The 27,135-nt window shown below is 33.7% G+C and overlaps 1 non-coding gene and 1 pseudogene across 1 annotated transcript; one reads left to right on the top strand and one right to left on the bottom strand.

The window, feature by feature from the left end:
• Positions 1 to 25: 25 nt before the first annotated feature.
• Positions 26 to 2,672, bottom strand: LOC125420203 (photosystem I P700 chlorophyll a apoprotein A1-like; annotated as a pseudogene).
• A 10,895-nt stretch (positions 2,673 to 13,567) lies between these two features.
• Positions 13,568 to 13,674, top strand: LOC125420204 (small nucleolar RNA R71). The gene has a single exon (XR_007238743.2). It is a non-coding gene; the product is annotated as a small nucleolar RNA R71 (small nucleolar RNA).
• Positions 13,675 to 27,135: the final 13,461 nt, after the last annotated feature.

The following is a 27,135-nucleotide window of genomic DNA, read 5'->3' as shown; positions in this document are numbered from 1 at the left end:
AATGCCTTTCAAATCCTCCTAGCCATTATCCTATTGCAATAATTCTTGCTAAGAAGAACGCCCATGTTATGGCAATTCCACCCAGAAGGTAATGGGTTACTCCTATAGCACATCCTCAAACAATGCTCAAAGCTCTAAGCCGAGTAGCAGGAGCAACTTTTAATTTATTACGAGCCCAAAAGACGATTCAATAAGTTCTTGCCAATAACAACACCACTGAATAGAAACATTTAACTAAAAGTCCATACAAAATGAGCACCTAGCAAAAAAAAAGGCCATATACAGATAATGAAGAACCATAGGACTGAATTACCTGGGTTGCTTGTGCCCATAAGAAATCGTGGTGCCACCCATTAATCATAACAAAACTTTGTGCAAAGTTGCTCGCGTGATATGAGTTACCACTCCTTGATCACTTATACTACCCCAAACATCTGACTGCATTTTCTAACTGAAATGGAACATTACTACTGAAATTGAATTATACATCTAGAATAGTCCTGAGAAGACATGATCCCAAGTGGATACTTGACATGTCCCCCCCCCCCCCCCTTCCAGGCCCATCACAAAGGGAATGAAAACAAAGATTTGCTTTGTCTCGTATAAAACGTGAACTATGAGTAAATAAAACACCTTTAAGAAGTATCAATACCATCACATGAATCCTAAATGCATGAATGTGATGTACCAAGAAATCGGTGGTTCCTAATGGAATAGGTAAAAAGCAACCTTGCTAGCCACGGCCACTAAATCACCACCCTCGCAAGTTAAACTAGTACTTGTTGTTGGACCAGGAGCTGTTGCGCCAGGTGCTAAATCATGGGTGTTTTGTATCCATTAAGCAAAGATGAGTTGTAACTGTATAGCAGTATTTGAAAACATATCTTGGGGATGCCCTAAAGTGCTCATAGTATCATTATGAATATACAAACAAAAACTGTGAAAGCCTAAAAATATACATAACCAGTTGAGATGTGATATGATTGCATCGCAATGTCTAAGGACACAATCGAATAGACCACTGTATCGAGTAGTTGATCATAGTCGCTTACCATAAAAATGGCTGCATGAGCAGCAGCACCAACTATGAGAAATCCACCAATCGACATGTGATGTGTGAACAATGAAAGTTGTGTACCATAGTCAGTAGCTAGACATGGATAAGGGGGCATCGAATACATATGGTGAGCTACGACAATAGTTAAAGAGCCTAACATAGCTAGGTTAATAGTTAATTGAGCATGCCATGATGTTGTTAGGATTTCATATAGACCTTTATGACCCTAGCCGATAAATGGGCCTTTATGAGCCTCTAAAATATCTTTTATGCCATGACCAATGGCCGAGTTGGTCCTCTACATGTGACCTGCTATTAGGAAAAGAATTACAATAGCTAAATGATCGTGTGCTATATCGGTCAGCCATAGATTCCCAGTTACTAGATCTAATCCTCAATGAAAGGTAAGAAATTCAACATATTTTGACCAATCCAATGTGAAAAAAAGGGTTGCTCCTTCAGCAAAACTAGGATAAAGTTGAGCCAAAAGATCCCTATTCAAGATAAATTCATGGGGAAGTAGAATATCTTTAGGATCTACTCCAGCATTTAGAAATTGATTAATTGGTAAAAATACATGTACTTGATGCCCTGCCCAAGAAAGAGACCCAAGTCCTAGTAGCCCTGCTAAATGATGATTCAACATAGATTCTACAACTTGGAACCAAGCCAATTTTGGAGCAGTTTTGTGATAATGGAACCAACCAGCAAAAAGCATTAAGCCAGCAAAAACCAATGAACCAATTGCAGTACAATAGAGTTGTAATTCACTAGTTATTTTAAATGCTCACCAAAGCTGAAAAAAACCAGAGGTTATTTGTATTCCTCGGAAAGAACCTCCTATACCACCATTCAATATTTCTTGATCCCCTATTGGCCAAGCCACTTGGGCACTAGGCCTAATGTGAGTAGGATTGCTTAGCCATGATTCATAATTGGAAAAACGAGCACTGTGGAAATACATACTACTTAACCAAAGAAAAATGATGGAGAGTTGGCCGAAATGGGCACTAAATACTTTTCGAGAGATCTCCTCCAAATCATTGGTATGGCTATCAAAATCCTGAACATCAGCGTGTAGGTTCCGAATCCAAGTGGTAGGATCCAATCCTTTAGCTATTGTTCTTGAGAAATGACATGGTCTGGCCCATTCCTCAAAAGAAGTTTTTATGGGATCCGTATCTACCAAAATTTTAACTTCTGGCTCCGACGAATGAATAATCATTGAGTCCTCCTCTTTCCAAACAACACATACAAAGAGACCCGCTAATAGTTAAGTAATTAGTGAACCTATGAGAGATGTTTAGACTTAGTTTTTTATCTTCTATCTCCCATCTATTCATTTTCTTTAGTTATTCACTAAAGCAATTACGATTTGGAAGTCAATCCGGGCAAGTGTTCGGATCTATTATGACATAGCCAGGGGGCGCTTAACGGACCTTTTTAATCTTATAAATTTTTTTTTTTGGGGGGCTTTGAATTGATGCAATTCTTTTTTATGCAACCTAATGTATTCATTTCTCAATTCAAAGTTCCTAAATGAAGACACTTTATGTCTTACATAGAACATATTACTATTACTTTATTCCAAACCGTGTGAATAGCCATTAGTCATTATTAAGAGACATACCAATATTTCTATTTAGTCATTCAAGGGTCTCTTTTACTTTATTAGTTATTATTATTAACAGCAGAAAAGAAATATATTTTCTAACTTATCTGTATATCGTTTATCCCTACGAAATTACAGATAAAATATAACGATCTTAGAAGGAGAAGAGATATAATGAAATTTTTTGATTGGTTCTTCCCAAAGAAATGATCCATTTTATTTGACTGATAGAGACAACAAACAATTCATAAAAAATTCATTATAACAAATAAAAAAATGTAACAAAAAGGTAGTTAGAATAAAATAGTGTTCTTATTCGAAATGCCTTGTGATTTTCAACCAATTTTGCGCTTCAATATAATTCCTAGAAGTAACCACTATAGCATGTTTCCAATACTAGGCAGCTTGGTTGAACCAAGCCTCCGTAATTTTAGAATCTCCTTATCGAATGGCCTGTTCTCCCCTGTTGGAATAGGCGGGTAAATTCCTTCCCTTAGAACCGTGCTTGAGAGTTTTTTACCTCATACAGCTCAGCAATCAAATTCTTTTAGTATCTCATTTTTTTAATCTACCATATATAATTGAATAAGATTTCTCATGGATCTCTCCCATTTTTTTCTCTCGAGTTAACCAAAAGAGGGTATGAGTTTCAAACTTTAATTTTGCTTAATGATTTAATCAGTTTTATCTTCTCTCCCACCTTTATAAAGCATAGGTATTTTCGCTATCATTAAAAAATTGTGAAAGGTAACTATCTCGGTTTCATATATCAATATATATAGAATCTTTGAAAAACACTTTCTTCATAAGAAGGAAAAGACTTACTATCGTTGGGATCTGATGCTACACCGCTGCTCAATACCTTAGGGGATCAAATCTATTACGTAAGTGGATTCCTAACTTTTATCTCATATCATGACATAAGTAAGCAGTTGTTATTGTATAGGCCTAAAATCTCGCGAATTGATCTTTACGGCCCTTCCTTTTCAATTAGACCCTTTATCCATAGAATAAAGTATACAGGCATACAAATTTAGTCATATTTCCACTTCTATGAAGTGCATTTCTTTACTACAGTTGATAAAAATCGTTGTTTTGGACGATACATATATAGAAAGCCTATTTTTTCTAGTATTTATTAATGGATTTTCTCTTTCTTTCCCTTTCTATAGTGGAGATAGCCACACGTAGTGACAGATCACGGCCATATTATTCAAAGCTTGTGTTAAGAATGGGTTCCGCTCTAGTGCCCGAAAATAATATTCCAAAGCTTTCGTATGTTCTCTGTTCCTTATGTGGATAAGGCCTATGTTATAGAGTATATAACTTCGATCATAGGGATTGATTTTTAATCATATAGCTTCGTAATAATTCTGTAAAGCTTCTACATAATTTCCTTTGGATTGAGCCAACATCCATTATGGCCATCGTTCGATTAAAAAAATCTCCATTTCAAAACCATACATGAGATTTTCATCTCATACAGCTCCTCCTTTATATGCATAATGAGAATAATACATTTAATCCACGAAGACTGAAATGAAATAGTCTCATTACAAACTAAGTGGGGCTAGTGTTTTTACAAGAAATCTGTAGCCAACCTTCTTGTAAAAAACCTTTCCTTAACATAAAGCATGTTAGTACTAGATAAAATAAAAAAAGGTGACTCCAACAATTTCTTTGTCTTCAGCGTCTCTTAATTTCCAGGAATTACTCACTTCAACAGTCTTCGATGGTTATAGGGGTATCCAAAATATGAACGAGATGGATGTTTGTTGTCCCAACCATTCTTGTTAGTCTCGATCCTGATAAAGAAAAGGTATAATTTATACCAAAGTTTTCGTGTTGTTGACTCTAGGAGTAGTGCCTCTTCCCGTATTTCCCCTATTGGTACTAGTGGAGTAGGTTTGACCTAACCTATAGGGTAACCTTTCAGTCAATACTCTAAAATCGACAAGTGAAGCATCTGATGCTGCATTAATCGGGGATACACGATAGAAGGGCTTAGTTTATTTACAAACTTCACCTTCAACAAGTGTAGATTTATTTTAATAATTTTTTTTTTCCGTTCTATTCTGAGTGTCTTTCTCCTAAGATTGAAAGCCGTAAAATAAAAAAAGTATAACTATAAAAAAGAAAAAATTAGAAAATATATAAAAAATATAAAATTGATTTATAACTTTATAATTGATAATTGTAATTTATTATAATTATATAATTATTTACAATTATAATAAATATATATATATAATAAATATATTAAATATATATAATAAATATATTATTTATTAATTATAATTTATTATAGTGTAATTAATTAAATTATAATATATTTTTATAATTTATTATAACATAATATTTTATAATATAATAACTAAATAAGAAAGAAAATAATAATAAATAAAAAAAAAGAATCAAATCGCACCATCTCGGTAATAGGTGAATGCCTCTTTCTCCCCCGAAGTTGTAGGAATTATTCGCAATAAGATATTGGCTACAATTGAAAAGGTCTTATCAATAAAATTTCCATTTATTCCAGATCTAGACATAGGTAGAAATCCATTCTATAATTTCTTTGAATTACCCTTGATGTGTAAAATCAACTCGCAAGTGCACAAATAGTTTTCAAGTAATAAAGTGGAAAAATAGGGTTGTCGTACCCAAGGGATTAAGAATTAAGTACCAAAGATAATTAGGTTTTGATAATATTTGAACTAAAATTTAAGATGGCAATTGAAAACTAAATAAACTAAATTAAACAAAAGCAATCAATTAAAATTAGATCAATTTCAAGTAAGAGAGAGAATTGAATAATTATGAATACTAGAGCATTTGATTTCACCACTAACTATTCCAATTTAATTACTTAAATATGTGAATTTAATTAACTAGTAATTTTGTTAACCACACTTAATCACAAAATTAATCAAAAGTAGTTTCCACTCACAATTGATAATATTCACATAACCTAATTTATTCCTTCCGGCCTATAAATTAAATCATGCAAATTCATCAAGCATAGATTAAGCAAATAATATGGCATGAGATATAATTATTTTCCAATCAATTATGCATTCATGTAACTCATTGGAGATCCAAAATATTATACTTTTCCAAGCTCAAATATTATTAAAATCATTCATTTCTTCCGGCCTATGAAAGCATTAAGTATACCAATGATTTATTAACAAAACATATTACTAATTAAATAAAACTCAACATATATTAAAATAATTAAACCTTCATAGTTAGGGCTACATCATAGCCCTAGCTATGAAAATTAGTTCATCGTAAAAATAATTTCAACATCCATAACTAATAAAAATAATAAGATTCAAATTAAAGAGAAAGGAAAAGAGAATAAAAACTATTGAAGAAATTCTCCTCCAAGAGCTCTCAAAATAGTAGCCTTCTTCTCCAAGCAAGCCCACATCTCTTTGCCTCCTCAAAGCTCTCCAATTGATCTTCTAAAACTCTAAAACTTTAAAACCCTAGAACCCTTAAGAGAATCTTAGAAACTCCCAAAATTTAGTTTGTTTCTATTTAAGGTTCCTAAAAGCTCTTAAATAACTCTCTAAACTTGTATATCTTCCTTCAATGTGGTGGGGGCTATATATATAGGACCTTGGGAATCTTTTTCTCTTTTTATTTTCAATGTGGAAGTCTTGGAAGATACCTTATTTGGGCCATGAAAAGGGTTGGACGAATTTCATGTGTAAAAAGGAAACTGTATATTACTTGCTATCTACTACTTTCCTTTTATCTAATTCCTCCTAAAAAAATAGTTAATTAGTCTAATTTACCCTTAATGAAGCATGTGACATGACATGTGCCTGATTAATGATAAATTAACCAATTATTGCCGCTTGTTTTTATCTTGGTCCTCAAATTTCCTTGATTCCCTCTTTTGATCAATGATGGAGATTTAACTAGAATATTATTTTTTATAAATTCTAAACTTTAAATGATGATAACTCTTTGCTCGCACCTCAAAATCCAAAAATAACGAGACATTTGAAATCCTCAGATCGTGATGATTCATATGACATCCACTTCCACCATGAAATTCACGATAGAATCATTATGGAATCTTTAAGGTATCTTTTTTGAATCTTTTTAATGCTTAGTCCGTTCGAGCTCAAATCTTACTTCGCACCATAATTCGACCCAAGGAATCCATTTTTATGGTTGTTTTATTAAATTCTTCCTCTTTTACCTAGATTAAGAAAAATACATAATTAAGTATCTTTCCATAACAAATTAACACAAACTAACAAATATTAAGCTATAAATATGGCATAAAATCATCAATATTTTAGACCTAACAAATACCCCCAAATTTAAGATTTGCTAGTCCCTAGCAAAGAAAAAGAATAAGAAAATGAAATTTTATTTACAGAACATAAGATACTTTAATGAGGTGCCTCAAAGATTGTATAACATATGACTTTTCAAATGGTTTCAAAGTAATTATGTAACTCAATACCTTATATTCTATCCAACATATATGATACTTCCAATGTGTGTGTGTGGAAATCAATTTATACACTTAATTATCATATGCTTGAATAAATTTACAAGAATTAGAGATTGATAATAACGTATGAACTACCATATGCTTGACTTAATTATCACTCTCCACTAATGTAGGTTAACGCATCACCTTAAATCATTAGGACTTCATGATTTCTATTGTTAAGGATAATGGATAAGGCTAAAGAAAGAAAAGGATAGGATATAATAAATCAAAGAAATAAAGCTAAAATTAAATATCAATGAATAAATTACTTGTAAAATTTGTTTCTTTATTAGAACTTCTTTTCTTATTTTAACTTCAATTTCAATATCCTTTTTCTCCTTTTTATTGTGCATACATTCTTCAAATCACACATATTCTTTCTTTATTTCTTTTTTTTTTCTTTTTTTCTTTCTTTTCCACTAAACCCCCAAACTTATCTTTCTTCTTATTGCACATTCAAACCTCTAATTTACACAAAAATGCATGCTAGAGCCAAATTCACCAAATACTTAACCTCCAAACTTTATTTTTTTTCCTTTTTTTTTTATTTTTTTTAAAATTTTTTTCTTTTTCAACACTCAAACAAGCTCACAAGCATATATTCATATCAATTCAATTAAAGCTCTCTTTGTAGTATGTTCAAGGTAGGAAAAAGAAATTTAAGGCTCAAAAAGGGTAAGTAAATGTGCTTTAATGAAGAAAATGCTCTAATACATCTTTATGCATCCTAAAGGCTCAAATATGGTACTAGTGGAAGATAATGTATTAGGTTGGCTTGAAAGGCTCAAACTTAAACAAAGATGGCCTAAATCATGTTCTTAGTAATGCATTCACCTAGGATTTCACCTTAAGCAATAATCAAGCAAGTTTTAGAGTTCAATTAATAATAAAGTACTCTAATTCATGCAAACCTTCTTCAAAACACAATCTAAATTATGCATTATTGATTATGTGCTCAAAATTTATTGAAAGTTATATGTGAATATAAATTCAAGCATTTAGGCATACACAAAAACAAATCCACCATCTAAAAACCAATTTATTTTCAATCATAGTCTTATCATCGGCTCATTAAAGTACTTAAGAAAACACCACAAAAACAAATTTTTTTTTATTTTTTATTTTTTTTTAATAATGAAGGAAAATAAAAACTAAAACTAACATTTTTGAAAACTTATACAAACACTTAAATGGACAAGATTTAAAAGATGCAAAGCATGCTTTTCACCCCCAAACTTAAAATGAACAATCTCCTCATTGTGAAAAACATAAAATAAAGCAAAAGTAAATAAAAGGTAAAGAATACTTCCCTTTGAAGACATGGAATGTTCCACGTAATGTGAAAACTTGAGAAAAACTTACATGTTGCATTTTCCCTACACACCACGCGGCCAAAAAGAAGGGCATGTATCCATACAATTTGATGTACTCCAATGCATATTCAAGGTGGTTATACTCCAAAAACCTAACTTTAGACTTGAAATTCTCAACATTCGTCTTTTGCTCTTTTACACCTAAACATCTTAAAACCTTGCAAAAACTCAAACAAAACACATCAAAACAACCTAAAAACAAGAAAACAACTAAAAACAACTAAAATAAATAGATAAATATAAGGTAAAGAAAGAAACTTGGGTTGCCTCCCAAGAGCGCTTGTTTAAAGTCATTAGCTTGACTCCTCCCTTTAACTTAATTAAGATCATCCAAGTAGAGGCTAGTCTCAAGCACTCCACCTTCAAAATATGGCTTCAACCACTGCCCATTCACCTTAAAACTTTCATGTCCCGGTTTGGTGATTTCAATTGCTCCACTTGGAAAAATTTGTACAATATCATATGGTCCACTCCATCTTGATCTTAATTTACCTGGAAACAATTTAAGTCTAGAGTTATAAAGAAGTACCTTTTGTCCAACATCTTGTTATGCCATCTCTTTGTCTTTTCTTTGTAAATCTTTGCATTCTCAAAAGCATCCATCCTAAATTCTTCAAGTTCATCCAATTGCAATAGCCTATTCTTGCCCACAGCCTCTTGATCAAAATTGAGAAACTTGGTTGCCCAATATGCTTTATGCTTCAATTCCACGGGAAGATGACATTCCTTACCAAAAACCAGTTTATACGGAGAAGTACCAATGGGGCTCTTATAGGCGGTCCGGTATGCCCAAAGTGCATCATCTAGCTTTAAGCTCCAATCCTTTCTTGAAGCATTGACCGTCTTCTCCAAAATCCTCTTTATTTCCCTGTTTAAAATTTCTGCTTGCCCACTAGTTTGTGGGTGGTAAGGGGTAGCAATTTTATGTCTAACACCATATTTAGCAAGAAGGGATTCAAATTGTTTGTTGCAAAAATGAGTGCCACCATCACTAATGATTGCTCGGGGTGTACCAAATCTAGTAAAAATGTATTTTTTAAAAAATTTCACTACAACTCGTGCATCATTAGTAGGTAGTGCACTAGCTTCAACCCATTTAGAAACATAATCCACAGCAACCAAAATATATTTATTACCACAAGAAGAAGGAAAAGGACCCATGAAATCAATACCCCAAACATCAAACAATTCTACCTCAAGGATATTCTTCAAAGGCATCTCATTCTTCCTTGATACGTTCCCAGTTCTCTGGCACCTATCACACCCTTGCACATAAATATTAGTATCTTTAAACATAGATGGCCAATAAAATCCAAAATTTAACATTTTTGCTATGGTTTTTCTAGTCCCAAAATGCCCCCCATACTCACTAGAATGACAACTTTTAATAATGGACATTATCTCTTCTCTAGCAACACACCTCCTAATTATACCATCAGCACACTTCTTAAAAAGATAGGGGTCATCCCAAAAGTAATACCTACTTTCCTTAAGAAACTTATGCTTTTCATATGGTTTTCCCAAACTAGGCGGCATAACATTAGTAACCAAATAATTAACAATGTTAGCATACCAAGGTACATCAAACATACCATCAACCTTAAACACTTTCTCATCCGGAAAACACTCTTCTATATCTCTTTCTTCTTTTTCCTCACTCAATTCCAACCTAGACAAGTGATCAGCTACTAGGTTTTCTACTCCTTTTTTATCCAAAATTTCTAAGTCAAACTCTTGAAGTAACAAAACCCATCTAATTAACCTAGGTTTAGACTCTTTCTTACTCATGAGGTACTTAATTGCACTATGATCGGTATAGACAATGGTCTTAGAACCTAACAAATATGCTCTAAACTTATCAAAAGCAAAGACAATGGCAAGCATCTCTTTCTCAGTAGTAGCATAATTAAGTTGAGCATCATTCAAAGTTCTAGAAGCATAATAAATAACACGCAGTTTTTTATCTTTCCTTTGTCCCAAAACAGCTCCTATAGCATAATCACTAGCATCACACATAATTTCAAAAGGTAGATTCCAATTAGGAGTACACATAATGGGAGCACATATTAATTTTTCTTTCAAAAGATTAAAAGCATGCATGCATTCATCATCAAAAACAAAGGGAACATCTTTATTCAACAAGTTACAAAGAGGTTTCGTTATCTTGGAAAAATCCTTAATAAATCTCCTATAAAATCCCGCATGCCCAAAAAAACTCCTAATACCTTTTATTGAAGTAGGTGGAGGCAATTTTTCTATAACTTCTATTTTAGCTTTATCTACCGCAATTCCCTTTTTAGAAACCTTATGACCTAAAACTATGCCCTCTTGAACCATAAAGTGACATTTTTCCCAATTAAGCACAAGATTCATTTCTTTACACCTTAGAAGAACCCTAGATAAATTTTGCAAGCAAGAGGTAAAAGAATCACCAAATACACTAAAATCATCCATAAAAATTTCAATGATATCTTCTACCATATTCAAAAAGATGGACATCATACACCTTTGAAAGGTTGCAGGTGCATTGCATAAACCAAAAGGCATCCTTCTATAGGCAAAAGTTCTATAAGGACAAGTAAAAGTACTCTTTTCTTGATCATGAGGGACAATAGCTATTTGATTGTAACCGCTATAACCATCTAGAAAACAATAATATTCCTTACCGGCTAACCTTTCTAAAATTTGATCAATGAATGGCAAAGGAAAATGGTCTTTTCTAGTGGCCTTATTAAGCTTCCTATAATCAATGCACACTTTCCACCCAGTAACTAACCTAGTAGGAATAAGCTCACTCTTACCATTCTCTTGAACACTCATCCCACCTTTCTTAGGAACTACTTGAATAGGACTTACCCAATTACTATCCAAAATAGGATAGATAATCCCGGCATCTAAAAGCTTTAAAATCTCACCATGAACCACTTTCTTAAGATTAGGATTAAGCCTCCTTTGATGTTCTATAGTCAGTTTACGGTCTTCCTCCATAAGTATTTTGTGCATACAAATAGAGGGGCTAATACCCTTAATATCAGCTATAGTCCAACCTAGTGCAGTTTTATGTTCTCTTAAAACTTCTAAAAGTTTGGCTTCTTGGTCCTCACTAAGGGTGGATGAAATTATTACCGGAAGGGTATTATTAAATCCTAGAAAAGCATATTTTAAATGACTAGGTAGTGGCTTCAAATCAATTATAGGTGGGTGCTCCACACTCGGTATCTTTCTAGGTCCACTCTCACCTAAATCCTCAAACTTTCCAACATAATCTACCTCACAGTGGGTGGTTATATCTATGATGTTACACTCTTATTTTTCTTCTTCTGTACATGGCCCAAATAACTCACTCAATCCTAAGGGATCTAAATTACTTTCCTTTGCCATATCATTTACCAATTCATCACATGCATCGACAAGAAAGCAGCAAGAAATTTCATCAAGATTAGGAAATTTAACAACATTAGGGATTTGAAAACTTACCTCCTCATTGAGTACTCTAACGGTTACTTGCCTTTGTTGTACATCAATTAGGGCACGTCCGGTTGCAAGAAATGGTTTTCCAAGAATGATTGGAAGGTTGTCATCTTCCTCCATATCAAGTATCACAAAGTCTGCAGGCAATATGAACTTGTTTACTTTTACAAGTACATCCTCCAATATTCCCCTTGGCCTTTTGATGCTTCGATCTGCCATTTGAAGAGTCACTGTGGTAGGCTTCACATGTCCCACTCCAAGCTTCCTGTAAATGCTATATGGCATCAAATTAATGCTAGCACCTAAATCACAAAGAGCCATAAAATTATAATGTCCAATGTTACACGGGACATCAAAGCTTCCCGGATCTTTTAACTTGGGTGGAATCCTATGGTGTAACCTAGCACTACTCTCCTCACTCAGAGCTATTAACTCATAATTTTCCCACCTCCTATTGTTTGACAATATCTCCTTCAAAAACTTAACATCGGAAGGCATTTGTTCTAAGGCATCTATGAAAGGGATATTTACATGCAATTGCTTAAATACATCAAGAAACTTTTTAAATTGATTATCTAACTTTGCATTCCTAAACCTAGATGGGATTGTTCTAAGGCATCTATGAAAGGGATATTTACATGCTACTTGCTTTCCACTTCTTAATATAATGGCTTGAACCTGCTCCTTTGGGTTCTTCTCCGTTTGGCTTGGCAAAGTTCCTTGACTTCTTTGGAATTGAGTTGCTAATTGACCTATTTGGTTCTCCAAGCTTTCGATTGCAGCCATTTGGTTGTTGAACATTTCACTATGGTTTGTCAATTGTTGCTCAGTTCTCTGCATGAAAGAATTAGTATTATTAGATAACTCTTGCAAGGATTGGTCAAGTGAAGAAAATTGAGTTTGAACTTGAGAAGAATTTTGATTTTGATGTGCAAGTTGCGGCTTTTGGTAGAATGGAGATTGGAATTGTTGTCTTTGAAACCCTCCACTTTGTCCTTGATTAGACCCTTGCTGGTTGTTGTTAGACCATGAAAAATTTGGGTGGTTCCTCCATCCTGGATTACATGTGTTAGAATATGGATTGTTTTGTTGCTTTTGGAAGTTCCCTACAAAATTAACATCATCAGAAGCAAAGGGATTTCCAACTTGGCAATCCACACCCTTATGATCATGAGCACCACATAAATCACAAAATAAAAAAATATTAGTAGATTGGATAGAATTCACCCCTATTGGGTTGCAAGTTGAGCTCCTATTGGGTTGCAAATTGAGTGTTCAAGGTCTTGATGAATTGGGTTGCAAGTTAAGCTCCTAAGTTGTTAATATCAACGTCTTCCACGGCCTTTACTTGACTTCTTCCATTTAGTCTCCTCTCACTTGGATATTGGTAGTTATTATGGGCCATCTCTTCAATTAATTCAAATGCTTCTGATTGCCTCTTCTTCATTAAAGAACCTCCTGCAGCTGCATCTACCAATTGTTTGTTACCATAATCTAGACCATTATAGAAAATCTGTACCTGTATCCATGTTGGAAAACCATGGTGTGGGCATCTTCTTAATAGTTCCTTGAAGTGCTCCCATGCATCCTACAAAGTCTCTTGGTCCCATTGACAAAAATTGTTTATATCACTTTTCAATTTTGCGGTCTTTGATGGAGGAAAAAATTTGTCTAGGAATTTTGCCTCCATAGCATCCCATGTAGTGATAGTACCTGCAGGTAAAGAATTTAACCACACTTTTGCCTTGTCTCTAAGAGACCAAGGAAAAAGTCTTAATCGAAAAGCATCATCAAAAACACCATTTTGTTTAGACATATCACACAATTGAAGAAAACTAGAAATATGCATGTTTGGATCTTCATGAGGCAAACCACAAAATTGAACATGATTAAGCAAAAAAGTAGTAGATGCTTCAATTTTAAAATTGTTTGCTTCAATGGGTGGTCTCCTTATGCAAGACAAATCACCAACTTTCTTGTGAGCAGCATACTCGCATATAGGCAAATCATCTTCTCTTTGGTTGGCCATTGCACCTTCTGGAGTTCCTTAGTCTATACGTACCCAAGTACCCCTTATGGCTTGTTTTCTAGGTGCTGGTTTATTTTCTATGTCAACTTCCTCCTTGAACTCTTGATCACCACTATGACTCATACATAACACCTAATTCCTAAAAAAAGAGCAATTAAAATAAATTAGAAAGAAATTTAGAAAATTGAACAAGAAAAAAATATTATTAGAATTCTAATGTTGCTAACTAATCTAACAATTAAAATCAATTAGCAATAAAGAAAAACAAACTAACACTTAACTAAAAGATAAATGAAAATAACTCTAGGAAATAATGAACCAAAGAATTGAATGCAAAAAATTAAACCCTTTTGTGCAGGTATGCTTTTAAAGTAAACAATTATGCAAACTAAAATTTCAACTAAAAGTAAGCTAAACCTAATCTTATTCAACCAAACAAATAAAAAAAATAATAATAAAATCCCTAAGTATGCTAGACTTGTAACCTAAGCACCAATAAATTAAAAACACAATTTTGGTTTCAAGTACCACAAAATAAGTATTAAAAATTCAAAGCAAGTTGGCCAAACAAGCAAAGAATTAAAACCCTAGCGTGCAACACTAAAACCAAAATTAAGAAACAAATATAAAAAGTTAAAATAAGAAAACAATGATCAAAGTACTACTAAACCCAATCCGAATTAATATTAATGCCTTAATCCCCGGCAACGGCACCAAATACTTGATGTGTAAAATCAACTCTCAAGTGCACGAATCGTTTTCAAGTAATAAAGTGGAAAAATAGGGTTGTCGTACCCAAGGGATTAAGAATTAAGTACCAAAGATAATTAGGTTTTGATAATATTTGAACTAAAATTTAAGATGGCATTTGAAAACTAAATAAACTAAATTAAACAAAAGCAATCAATTAAAATTAGATCAATTTCAAGTAAGAGAGAGAATTGAATAATTATGAATACTAGGGCATTTGATTTCACCACTAACTATTCCAATTTAATTACTTAAATATGTGAATTTAATTAATAGTAATTTTGTTAACCACACTTAATCACAAAATTAATCAAAAGTAGTTTCCACTCACAATTGATAATATTCACATAACCTAATTTATTCCTTCCGGCCTATAAATTAAATCATGCAAATTCATCAAGCATAGATTAAGCAAATAATATGGCATGAGACATAACTATTTTCCAATCAGTTACGCATTCATGTAAATCATTGGAGATCCATAATATTATCTTTTTCCAAGCTCAAATATTATTAAAATCATTCATTCCTTCCGGCCTATGAAAGCATTAAGTATACCAATGATTTATTAACAAAACATATTACTAATTAAATAAATCTCAACATATATTAAAATAATTAAACCTTCATAGTTAGGGCTACATCATAGCCCTAGCTATGAAAATTAGTTCATGGCAAAAATAATTTCAACATCCATAATTATTAAAAATAATAAGATTCAAATTAAAGAGAAAGGAAAAGAGAATAAAAACTATTGAAGAAATTCTCCTCCAAGAGCTCCCAAAGTAGTAGCCTTCTTTTCCAAGCAAGCCCACGTCTCTCTGCCTCCTCAAAGCGCTCCAATTGATATTCTAAAACTCTAAAACTTTAAAACCCTAGAACCCTTAAGAGAATCTTAGAAACTCCCAAAATTTGGTTTGTTTCTATTTAAGGTTCCTAAAAGCTCTTAAATAACTCTCTAAACTTGTATATCTTCCTTCAATGTGGTGGGGGCTATATATATAGGACCTTGGGAATCTTTTTCTCTTTTTATTTTCAATGTGGAAGTCTTGGAAGATACCTTTTTTAGGCCATGAAAAGGGTTGGACGAATTTCATGTGTAAAAAGGAAACTGTATATTACTTGCTCTCTACTACTTTCCTTTTATCTAATTCCTCCTAAAAAAATAGTTAATTAGTCTAATTTACCCTTAATGAAGCATGTGACATGACATGTGCCTGATTAATGATAAATTAACCAATTATAGCCGCTTGTTTTTATCTTGGCCCTCAAATTGCCTTGATTCCCTCTTTTGATCAATGGTGAAGATTTAACTAGAATATTATTTTTTATAAACTCTAAACTTTAAATGATGATAACTCTTTGCTCGCACCTCAAAATCCAAAAATAACGAGACATTTGAAATCCTCAGATCGTGATGATTCATATGACATCCACTTCCACCATGAAATTCACGATAGAATAATTATGGAATCTTTAAGGTATCTTTTTGGAATCTTTTTAATGCTTAGTCCGTTCGAGCTCAAATCTTGCTTCCCACCATAATTCGACCCAAGGAATCCATTTTTATGGTTGCTTTCTTAAAATTCTTCCTCTTTTACCTAGATTAAGAAAAATACATAATTAAGTATCTTTCCATAACAAATTAACACAAACTAACAAATATTAAGCTATAAATATGGCATAAAATCATCAATATTTTAGACCTAACAACCGTTCGTATTGTGAGAAAATAATCCCCAAACAAAGGGAGTTGGACAGTACGAAATAACATAAAAACAGACTCTTTAAAAAAGAAGACCTTCTACTCAAATTCTTTCTTTTTCTTTTTGATAGGAATCAATAAAAACTAAGAAATATTTGAATCCAATTATATTTCATTCAAATGTAAAAATAGTAAATATACTGATAAAAATATAGTAGTAATATAATAGTAGCAGTAAAAGAATGAAAGCAACTATTCCTATTTCATCGAAGTTGAAGAATCAAAGAATTTTTCCTCCAGATTAGGATAATTAGAGAATTTTTAATTGAATTATGATTCAAACAAGGAAGAAAAAGAAGCGAATAATCATTCTATGATGGATGAAAATAGACTAGCCATCCATTTTGTGTTGTGTGTATTGTTCGTATAACGGGTATACACTATACAATCAAATATAAAAACCCAGGATGTTTACTGAATTTTGAATAAATCTATGGGTCCGAAGTTAGGATAAGGGGTTGAAAGATCTAAAACTGGAAAGTCATTTTAGAATTTTTATGAAAATGGACGAATAATGTAAACTAAATATAATAATGATCTAAAAGTATCCATTAAACATAGTCTCAAAAAATAGATTTCTCAGTGTATATGTTCCAATTCAGTGATTTAATCTGATATAAATATTAGAAAAGGCTGGGAATGCCATCTTTGCAAACATAAATCTTTATCTATTGTTTTTCAAAAAAAAAAAATTATCTTTAATTTAAGAAAAGTTTTTCTATTGAAAAAAAATAGAGTGTACATACCTATCCAAAAATCGAATATGAATAACTAACTATTCACTTGGTTTCTGAACCATAATCGTTATGGAGGACAGATGGCCGATTGGATGAAGGCATAGCATTGGAACTGCTATGTAGGCTTTTGTTTACCGAATCCCTCTCTTTTCGTACCTTTCCCGTGCCCGTTCCATCGACTACCCGCTAGGGTACGGGTCCTATACAATTAATGATGGGGCCAATTACTAGGGCATAAGTTAAGAGATTTAAGGACAACTTGGCTGGCTTTATTAATGGAGTTATTCAATCTCAAAAGGGCATGATAATACTTGAAGATATAAGACCCATTTTAAGCCTCCAAGTGGTGGAGTCCGATACGGACCCGGATAGCTATTTTCGGGCAAATTTGGACTTCGGGCAGCAAGGAATGGCTCTAATACTTGAAAATGTGCTGTTTTGCCACTAGCTTTTACTTTTCTTCTTGTTTGACTTATTCCAATCAAAAGGCAACGTGTAGGAATAATTATTAATCATATTTGGTCTCCTAAATGGCATATGGAAGCTGATTTGAAGCCCAAACAAGCTGAAGATTGGTCAAAGATACCTTAGTAGTCAAACTAGTCAACTCGTTTCCTAATTTAATTTTGACTTTTTGTTTTAGGAAATTAGTCTTTTATTTGGTTTCTATTTATTTATTTGCTGGAAAAATGAACTTAGAAAAGTTATTATTTTATTATTTTTATTGTAAATTAATTAATTCCTAATTCAAAATAAAAGAATTAATTAATCAAAATTAGATTAGGAAAGGAGGAGACTTTCAGCCATATTAGGAATCTTTATTGCATGGCTGGTTTTACCTATTGTAATTAGGGTTTGTTTTGTTTTCTCATGCCTATAAAAGAGCTTATTTTTGTGGAAGAATACACCATTAATAATATTCAGAATTTATTTTGTAAGATTGAATTTCTCTTTGTTCTTTTGAACACCTAAAACACCATTAGAGAGTGAGTGTTTTAGTTTGACTTATCAGTAGGACTTCCATCACCTATTGTGGCGTCTTCATTATATACCAAGGTTTCTAATCACAGGTTGATTAGGGGTCAAGGTGACTATTAGAACTTAAGCATAATTAGATCCGGGCTAATATAATATGGGTTTAGGCGCAGATCGCCCTAGGTTCGTATCATTTGGTATCAGAGCCAATTTTTGTTCAGGTTTGATCTATCTTTATTTGCTTTATTTGTTTTTGTGTTAATCTAAAAATTTAGCATTAGGTTAAGGTTGGTTCTATCATCATATACATTCTGCATCTTTAAAAAAAAATAAAAAATCATTCCTATTTGAATTAGGATTTCCTAGTTTTACGGTATTTCTACTTCCTAGTTTGTTGGTTGTTTTTCATCATTGTTCTTGTTAATTTTGGATTTTTTTATTATTTTTATTTACTGTTTTTGTCTTAAATATTTGCATTCATATATTCAAAAAAATTAAAAAAAGCCTAACAGATATTTAAAAAAAAAAAAAAAAAAAAAAAAAACCGTACAATTTGTATTTTGCTTGGGAGGTCATGGGTTTGGTGATTATTCGGTGCTGGAATTGCAATTTTTGTGTTGATTCTTTGTACTGCAGTTGTCTTATGTGAGTTAAAAAAAAAAAAGGAAAAGCCGAATAAAAAACAATTTTGGTTTGTTGAATTTGATGTTGAAATTTATTACTAGAAATCTCTTGGAGCTGCTGTTTTGTTGATTATTTATTCAATATTTGGAGTTGTTGGAGAGTTATTTTTTGTTGCTGGATATTTAAATTTTGGGTATTTAAATTATTTGGATTAAAATTAGTTAAAGGAATTGATACAAAACTTGAATTAGAAGAACAACAACCAGCACTACTCTTTAATTTTGTTCAAATTGATTCTTGTTTGAGTTTGAATTTCGTTCTCTAAAATTTCATTCTTGGATTATTAATTTCTTACCATCTAGTCCAGTTCTTATTAATTCCCAAAGTTTCTTGTTGATTTACCTTAATTCATTCGGTATTGCTTCTTTTTTTTCCTAGTGTTTTGTTGATAAGTTAAATTAAAACATACTTGTGATCTAAGTGTTGTTTTGTGGGTGTTTTAATTAGAACTTTGACATAATTCATTAAGTGGAAAAATAAACTAGTGTGAAAACACGAGTGTCGAGACCTTGATTGAGTGAAACACATGAGGGAGTGATTTTTGGTAAGAATATATTTTATTTTGTATTATTTGTACTAACATGGCAGATTCAAGAATGAGGAGAGGACATCCACCACTAAGAATTAATGAAGAAGAATCCATAGGATTCCATGGTGATTCCCGAGCTATGGAGAGTGGTGAGCAAATAGACATGAGGGCTGTCTTGGAGCAATTGCAGTGGATGACTGCTCAATTTAACCACATAAATGAAAGGATGGATAGAATAGAAACATCTCATGGTGGATTGAATTTGAGGCAAGAGTTCAATGGAGATGGAGGTTGAGGTCGAGGAGGTCATGGACGACTTAGATGATTTCGAGGAAGGAATGGATGAAACACTTGCTGTCCAAGAGAGGCTAGGCCATGCGAGGCATAGGTGAGAGGAGGTAGATGATGATCTTGGCAACATCAAGGTAAACATGCCACCTTTCATGGGGAAAAATGACCCGAAGGCTTACTTAAAATGGGAGGAGCGTATGGAGATGATCTTCGATTGTCACAACTATTCAGAGGCTAAGGAGGTGAAATTGGTAGTAATGGAATTTGGTCATTATGCACTCCAATGGTGGACAAATGAACAAAATACCCAAAGGAGAGTAGGTGATGAATTGATTCCTACTTGGCGATAAATGAAAGGAGCCATGAGGAAGCGATTTGTATCGACTCACTATCATAGGTTGCTACATCAAAGGTTACAATCTTTGGCACAAGGAAGTAGGTCCGTGGAAGATTATTACAAGGAGATGGAGATGATTATGATGAGATTAAGCATGAATGGAGATAGAGAAGCAACCATGGCAAGGTTTTTGGGTGGTTTCAATTGTGATATAGCCAATCAAGTGGTGCTTCAACAATATGTAGAATTGGAGGAGATGCTTCATGTGGCCATCAAAATTGAAAATCAATTTAGAAGGAGGGGAAGCTCCCTGTTTAGAGATGGTTCCAATAGCAGAAGATCAAATCCAAGTGGCTGGAAAAACAATCCTACCTTTGAAAACAACCTAAAGCAGAAAGTTGGAGAAGAAAGTTCAAATCGGCCAAAAAGGGAATCCAAAACCAAATCTGTCCAAGCACACAAAAATGAAGGTAAATCTGATCCTAAACCTTGTAGAACTCATGAAATTGTGTGTTTTAAATGTCAGGGATGAGGACACATTGCCAATCAATGCCCGAATAGTAGGATCATAGTGCTAAAAGGTAATGGTGAACTAGAATCCAAAAGTGAGGAAAGTGGAGGAGAGGCCGAATTGGATGATGAAGAATTTGGAGGGGATGAGCATGAGGACCCGAAACACTCCAACCTTCAAGGGCTGACTTGAGCTTAGTTGCAAGGAGGGTCCTTACTATATGCTAAGATGAGGATCAAATTCAAAGAGAAAACATCTTCCACACCTGATGCGAAATTCAAGGTAACATAGGTAGTATGATTATAGATAGTGAAAGTTGTACAAATGTAATTAGTAGCATGGTAGTTGATAAATTAGGCTTAACAACCATTAAAAATCCAGAATCTTATAGATTACAATAGCTTAATGATAGTGGTGAGATGAAAGTAAATAAACAAGCCAAGGTAAAATTTAGCATAGATAAATATATGGATGTTGTTTTGTGTGATGTTGTGCCTATGCATGCCGAACATATTCTATTAGGTAGACCATGGCAATTTGATAATGATGCTACTCATTATGGTTAAGAGAATAGTATTGTTTTTAGATTTAAAGGTAAGAAGGTAAAGCTAGAGCCATTGACCCCGAATGAGGTTTTTAGAGACCAACTACAAATGCTAATATGGCACCAACGGTTTCACCATCCATTCAAGAGGGAAAAGGTGAGCTTGCTGTCCAAGGTAAGTCTTCTAAAACCCAGGTTGAGTGGAAAAATTATAATAAACCCGAGTGTGAGAAACTTGGAGAAATAGCCAATGTGATGCAAAATTCAATGAAACCGTAAGTGAGAAAGGAAAAGAAAGAAAAGAAAGGAAAAATAAAAATTTTTATTTGATTTTTGGGGATGTTAATAAAGCCATCTTGAGTAAGAAACCATTGCTGGTCATGAATTATAAAGATGCTTATTTAAAGATGCTTTTGCTGTTTAGAAATTTATCTGCATTGTTGAGAGCTTTACTTTGTGGCAATTTGAAAATTAGGAAGAGATTATTTGCTAACTTTAAAAAGTGTAATTTTTTGCATAATGAGCATGTATTTTTAGATTTTGTTGTGATATTGGTCGATCTAGGATATTTGATTTGGTTGCACTTTTGAAAGGAAAGGTTTCCAAAACAAAGAAAGTCAAAATTTATGCCGCGCATGGATGGACCTTTTCAAGTTTTGGAGTGGATGAATGAAAATGCTTACAAACTTAACTTACCAGGTGATGCGAATCCACCCGAGACCGTTCAACCGACAACTCGCTGGGGTGTTGATCCAATACAGATGAAGGTGGGGCCGATCACTAGAGCCCAAGCCAAGAATTTCAAGGACAATCTTGCTGTCTTTATCCAAGGAATAAGTCATAATCAAGAGGGGTTGTCCATATCTAAAGAACCAAGGCTTGTTCTACTCATACAAGCAATAGAAGCCAAAACGGGCCTAGGTGACGTTTTTAGTGCCAATATGGAGGGCGGGTTGTATGAATTGGATCCCCATTCTTATGGGTTCAATTCATATGGTGGATGAGTCATAGAAACCAGCCAAAGCAGCTTCAAAGCCGAACAACATAGTGGTTTGCGCACAAGGGGAAGAAAGGCCGACATTTGCTGTAGTCTTTGCTAGCTTTACTGTATTTTACTGTATTAGCCTTTTCTCATATTTCTAAGCAAAGGAAATGTGAGGAACTTCATAATAATCTTATTTGGCATTCCAAAAAGACTAATGAAGCTGATTTGGAGTCCAATTAAATCAAAGAAGGGCCATTATCAACCTAGCCGAAAATTACCATATTTAGTTTCCCAATTTGTTTATACTTTTTTAGGAAACTATCTTTAATTTTGGATTTGTATTTATTTACTTATTGAAAAAATAATTTTAGGAAAGTTTTTATTTTATTATTTTGTTTGTAAATTAATTAATTCCTAATTGAAAATAAGGGAATTAATTAATTAGATTAGGAAAAGGAAAAGGAAAATAAGGGAATCAAGCTAGAACTCTTCATTGTGTGGCCGATTTTTCCTAGGGTTTATTTTGTTTCTTTCAAAGCCTATTTAAAGGCTTATTTTCAATAAGAATACAGCCTAGATTGGATTGAGAAAATACTTTTGAGATTAATTATCTCTTTGTTTTTTGAGAACACCTAAAACACCATTAGAGAATTGGTTGTTTTAGCTTGACTTATCAATAGGTTTTCCATCCCCTATTGTGGCGTCTACATTATACCAAGGTTTCTAACCACAAGTTGGTTAGGGGTTGAGATCCATTCCATTAGAACTTGAACTTAATTGAGATCCGGGCTAATATAATACGGGTTTAGGAGCAGGTCGTCCTAGGTTCGTACCATTTGGTATCAGAGCCAAATTTTGTTAAGGTTTGATCTATCTTATTTGCTTTATTTATTTTTGTGTTAATCTACAATTTTAGCATTAGGTTAAGGTTGCTTCTATCATCATACACGTTCTGCATCATTAAAAAAAAATAAAAAAATTCATTCCTAGTTGAATTAGGATTCCTAGTTTTATCGTATTTTTGTTTCCTAGTTTGTTGGTTGTTTTTCATCATTGTTCTTGTTAATTTTGGTTTTTTGTTGATTTTTATTTGCTGTTTTAGTCTTAAATATTTGCATTCATATATTAAATAAATAAATAAATAAATTTGAAGAGTGGGGTTTGCGGAATAAAAAAATAAAAAAACAAAAATCGCATAATTTGAATTTTTGATTGGGAGGTCACGAATTTGGTGTTAGTTTTGGAGTTGGAATTACAATTTTGGTAATTATTCTTGCTACTGCAGTTGTTTATGTTCTGTGAGGGAAAAAAAGAAGAAGAGGTAAAGCCGAATAAAAAAAAAAAAATTCAAGTTTGTTGAATTTGGTGTTGAAATTTGAGTTTGGGAACTTGTTTGATTTGGAGATTTGATTTGTGATATTTTGAGTTTCTGGAGAATTATTTTGTTGGATATTTGAATTTTGGGTGCTTAAATTATTTGGATTAAAATTTGTTAAAGGATTTGATACAAAACTTGAATTATAAAGAACAACAACCAACAGCTATTCTATATTTTTGTTCAATTTGATTCTTGTTCGTATTTGAATTTCTTTTTATAGAATTTTATTCTTGAACTCATAATCTATTACCATATAGTCCAGTTCTTCAAAATTCCAAAGTTTTCCCATTAATTTGCTTTATTTTGCCTAGAAAAGCCGAACTAGGTTTTGTTGAATTCTTTCGGTATTGCCTACTTTTAGCTACTGTTTTATTGATAAGTTTAATTAAAACATACTTGTAATATAATTGCTGTTTTGTGGGTGTTTTAATTAGAACTTTAAGTTAATTCTTTGAGTGGAAAAAGGCAAGAGAGTGAGTTTAAAAGAGGGTAAAAGTCGAAACTAGTGTGCAAACACAAGTGTCGAGACCTTACTTGAGTGTAACACGCGAGGGAGTGAATATTGTGAGGATTTATTTTATTTTTGTAGTATTTTAATAACATGGAAGATTCTAGAATAAGAAGAGGAGACACGCCACTGAGAATTAATGAAGAAGAGTCCGTAGGATTTCATGGTGATCCACGAGCTACCGGGAGTGGTGAGCAAACGAAATTGAAAGCTGTTTTGGAACAATTACAGCGGGTGAGTGCTCAAGTTGAGCACATGAATCAAAGGATGGGAAGGCTAGAAGTTTCCCAAGGAATGCCAACCACAAGAAATAGGCAAGAATTCCATGAAGGTCGAGGTCGAGGATGAGGAGGCCATGAGAGACCAAGAGAGGAATTTGAGGGGGAGAATTTCGGTGGAGACTTTGAGGAAGTCATGGTCGAAACCTTTGCTGTCCAAGAGAGAGCTGGCCATGGAAGGTATAGGAGGGAAGAAACAGATGACAATCTTAGCAATATCAAGATCAACATCCCATCATTCATGGGAAAAAGTGATCTCGAGGCATATTTGGAGTGGGAAGAAAAGATGGGGATGATATTCAACTGCCATAATTATTCAGAGGGTAAGAAGGTGAAGTTGGCAGCAATAGAGTTTGGCCATTATGCACTCTAATGATGGACAAATAAGCAAGGCACCCGGAGGAGAGTTGGTGATAACTTGATCACAACATGGTGACAAATGAAAGGAGCCATGAGAAAGCGGTTTGTGCCATCACATTACCATAGGTTGCTGCATCAAAGGCTTCAATCCTTGTCTCAAGGAAGTAGGTCCGTGGAGGATTGTTACAAAGAGATGGAGATGCTCATGATGAGGCTGAATATGAATGACGATAGGGAGGCAACAATGGCGAGATTTCTTGGTGGTTTGAACCGTGACATTGCCAACCAGCTTGAATTGCAACAATACTTGGAGTTGGAGGAGATGTTGCATGTAGCCATTAAGCTTGAACACCAATTCAAGAGGAGGGGTGTAGGATCACGGCTTGGTAGTCTTTCCAGCAGTGGGAGAATCAATTCAAGTGGCTGGAGAAACAATTGAGCTAATGAAATCAAACCAAAACCGAAAGTTGGAGAAGAAAGTACCAACCTATCAAAAAGGGAGGCCAAGACCAAATCTGTCCAAGCACTTAGAGGTGAGATAAAATCTAATCCTAAACGTCAAAAATCCAGAGAAATAATTTGTTTTAAGTGCCAAGGAAGAGGATACATAGCCAGCCAATGCTCAAATAGAAGAATCATGGTATTAAAGGGTGATGGTGAGCTGGAATCTGCAAGTGAAGAAAGTGAAGCTGAAACCGAACAAAAGGAGGAATGCAATGATGATGAAGCCAAACCAGTAGACACATCTAATGTTGAGTTGAGCTTGGTTTCAAGGAGAGTACTTTCTGTCTACAAAGATGAAGAGAAGATACAAAGATAAAACATCTTCCACACTTGTTGTGAAATACAAGATAAGATTTGTAGCATGATTATAGATAGTGGGAGTTGTACCAACATGATGAGTAATCTTGTAGTTGATAAATTAGGCTTGAAAACAATTAAACATCCAGAACCCTATAGGTTACAATGGTTAAATGATAGTGGTGAGATGAGGGTAAATAAGCAAGCCAAAGTTAAATTTAATATAGGTAGGTATGAGGATGTTGTCTTGTGTGAAATTGTAAGAATGCATGCAGGACATATTTTACTAGGTAGACCATGGCAATTTGACAAAGATGCTACACATTTTGGTCGAGAAAATAGTGTTGTTTTCAGGTTTAAAGGGAAGAAAATCAAGCTGGAGCCATTGACTCCCAAGGAGGTCTACAAAGATCAACTACAAATGCAACAAAGGAGGGAGGTCGAAAAACTCAAAGAGAAAACAAGTATGGCACCAACGGCTTCACCATCATTTCAAAAAGGTGAGATTGAGGTTGCTGATCAAGGTAAGCTTTCTAAAACCCAAATCGAGTGGAAAAACCAAGAGAAAGTCGAGAGGGGGGTGAGAAAAGAGAGCAAACCCAAGAGCACCAACAATCTGGAAATTTTCGCCAATGAGAGCCAAACCGAGGGAAAAAAAAGAAAAGAAAGAAAAGAGAGGAAGAACCAGAATTTTTACTTGAGTTTTAGGGATATTAATGGGGCTATTGAATGTACGAAACCCTTGCTGGTCATGATATATAAAGAAAATTATTTTAATGATCAAACTAACTTTGAAGAACTTGAATTGCCAAGTTCAATGATTTCTCTTTTGAAGAAATTTGGAGATATTTTCCCGAATGGGATTCCAAGTGGACTACCACCTATTCGAGGGATAGAACATCAAATTGACTTTGTCCCAGGGACTACCGTACCAAATAGACCAGCATATAGAAGCAATCCTGAAGAAACAAAGGAGCTGCAAAAGCAGGTAAGTGACTTGCTTGATAAAGGATACATTCGTGAGAGTTTAAGTCCATGTGCTGTTCCTGTTTTGTTGGTACCTAAAACGGATGGTTCTTGGAGAATGTGTGTTGATTGTAGGGCTATAAATAACATCACCATTAAATATAGACATTCCTAGGTTAGATGATATGCTTGATGAGTTGCATTGTACTTGCATGTTTACTAAAATTGATCTTAGGAGTGGTTATCATCAAATTAGAATGAAAGAAGGTGATGAATGGAAAATCACATTTAAAACTAAATATAGGCTGTATGAATGGTTAGTTATGCCTTTTGGATTATCTAATGCACCTAGTACTTTCATGAGGCTTATGAATCACGTAACGCATCCATTTATTGGTAAATTTGTGGTTGTTTATTTTGATGATATTTTGGTGTATAGCCGAAACTTGGATGAGCATGTGGATCAACTTAGGCAAGTTTTGCAAGTTCTTAGAAAGGAAAGATTGTTTGCTAACATGAACAAGTGTGATTTTTGCAAAGATGAGCTTGTTTTTCTAGGATTTGTAGTAAGTGCTGCAAGAATCAAAGAGTGGCCGGTTCCTACAACAATCACCCAAGTGAGGAGTTTCCATGGCTTGGCAAGTTTTTATAGAAGATTTGTCAAGGATTTTAGCA

This window comes from Ziziphus jujuba, chromosome 11 (assembly GCF_031755915.1).
Source record: "Ziziphus jujuba cultivar Dongzao chromosome 11, ASM3175591v1".
NCBI lineage: Eukaryota > Viridiplantae > Streptophyta > Magnoliopsida > Rosales > Rhamnaceae > Ziziphus > Ziziphus jujuba.
This window is presented reverse-complemented; position numbering and strand designations above follow the sequence as displayed.